The 2,295-nt window shown below is 36.1% G+C and overlaps 1 pseudogene; it reads right to left on the reverse strand.

Annotated features, from left to right (window-relative positions):
• Nucleotides 1-1,193: 1,193 nt before the first annotated feature.
• On the reverse strand, nucleotides 1,194-1,887 carry LOC133856595 (probable pectinesterase/pectinesterase inhibitor 51; annotated as a pseudogene).
• Between the last annotated feature and the right edge of the window lie 408 nt (nucleotides 1,888-2,295).

The following is a 2,295-nucleotide window of genomic DNA, read 5'->3' on the forward strand; positions in this document are numbered from 1 at the left end:
GCAGGAAATGAGGGTGAAGGCTGTGATCCTTTCGCTAGTTCTGATAGTTATTGAAATATCTTTTGTGTGCTTGATGCTTGTCTCTGAGGGCAAGCTTTATTTTGTGCTTATCTCATATTATCACTTTGGTTATGTAATATTACTTGACTATGTCATATGTCTGTTTTGAGTGCCGCCTGTGGCACATATATTTTGGTACAGCTTGTTTGTACATGGTATGTATAATTAAACCATGCTCTAACTTATGTATATAATCCAGGTGTAATTCAGTCAACTCTCTAGTGTTATGTTGTTTATTCCTAGTGTTAAAAAGAAAAAAATATTCTTCTGTGAGATTATATCTCTGATGTAGTATCGTCATGTAAAAATCGAAAGTTTTCGCTTACGATTTTGCTGGTTCAAAATCCGAGGCGTTACATTGGCCCTTGCCCTCCAAGAACAACATAAAAGAGTTTATAAATCAGTAAGGGCAGCAATATAGGCTTATTCTTCATGTTTCTACCACAACTACATAACAAGCCTTTCATGCCATGAATATTGTCAAAACTAGGCTTCGCAACAAAATTGAATATGAGTTACTGACTGATTATTTGATGTTGTCCATAGAAAGGGAAATTGCTGCAAAATTTAGTACTGATTCAATCATAGATGATTTTCAAGAAAAAAAAAAAAAAAAGAACGAAGAGTTCCATTTTGATAGGTGTTTGAGTTGAATCAATATATTAAGAAGCAATTTTTTTTTTTTTTTTTTTTTGTGGTTAATACAGAATGGATACTAGTTTTATTTTTTATATATTAATTGAATCTTCAATCATAATATATTTCTCATTTATGCTTTGACCCTTTCTAATAAAAAAATCTAGCTTCATCGCTAACCACCACCACCGCACATCTCTCTCTAGCATTTTTCTTCGCAGAAGAACACCATTACACTTCAAGTTCGACTCTCTTGATGAAACTCATTCTAGACCGAGAGAGATGATGAAAGAGAGATGAGTGAAAGAAATGTTGAGAAATTACTAAAAAAAAACATAGAACATAAGCTACCATAATTATCCAAATATAGACAAGTACTATAGAAAATTGTAAAATTTAAAGTACAACATGACAATATGTTGGAGCTATTTTTTATCCTTTATTGGCAAAATTTAGACAACCAATGTCTTCTACATAAAAGCTGTTGTCAATGCTCTCTATTTACAGAACTAAGATGATGGAATCCACTCATTTCCCTGAATAAAATTCTCTACAGAATATGTGTAAAGTTTCCCCGCGGGCATCTTGCTACCCCAGGTTACCCTCTTGGACAAATTAGAACCTTGTCCAGAATTTTGGAGTTCCCCATAATAAAGAGTTTTCAATCCAAGATCGCCATTCCATGGCATCCAGCCTTCTGGTGTAACAAGAGCTTCTAGGTTGCAGTTTATGAAAACTATTCTCGAGTACTCCTTCCATGGCCTTCCCAAGTAATTCTTGTGTACTTGGGGTTTGCTTTTATACAATGCCATGTATTCGTTGGTGCCATTGATATAGCAATTTTGAAAAACAAAACCCGTTGCTAGCTTGGGCGGGGTCGGTTCTGCCATGTGCAGTGACGGCATTATTCTCGCCTTTCTCTGGATCAAGTGGTCGGGGACGAACTAAGATTTGGGAATCTTGAAAAACAGCGGCGGAGAATCCAAAAATGAAATCCAGATTGCCTTGGATTCGGCATGATTTGTAGAATTGGCGGAGGGAGTGAGCATAAAGCGTATCTTGATTGACCAAGAATTCGCAATTCTCAATGACAGATAAATCACTGGTTGATCTGAAGGCCATTGCTTGGTGGGCGTCAGGACCAGCTGTGTTTTGGATTGTGAGCCAACTTGCCATGAATCCATCACCAGAAACACCTGCTCCGGCCAGGATGATTAAAGCATTAGAACATGGTATTAACTGTTAACAAAGCAAAGCTCTAAGTCTAACTACACAACAATGCCACTTTAGAAGCGTGTGATAGGAGATTTTGTTTTGGTTTATTCATTATTTTGGACCCATAAAAACAAAGCCTACTTCACAACTATTTAGTTGTTTCCTCCATTCCATAATCTAGTAATCTAAGAATTCAATGTTGATGGAATGGAAGATTAGTTCAAAAGAAGTTAAAGAAAAACTTCCCTAGGTCCTCCCCATTTACCTAACGCTAAGTTATACAGAAACTTGGACTTTTGAAAATTAGGGGATATATTGTTTGACGATTATAATCCTAGTATTTCAGGATTTGTAGTCTCAACTCCAGTTAGGCTTTTAGAGTAA

Source organism: Alnus glutinosa, chromosome 14 (assembly GCF_958979055.1).
Source record: "Alnus glutinosa chromosome 14, dhAlnGlut1.1, whole genome shotgun sequence".
NCBI classification, from domain to species: Eukaryota; Viridiplantae; Streptophyta; class Magnoliopsida; order Fagales; family Betulaceae; genus Alnus; species Alnus glutinosa.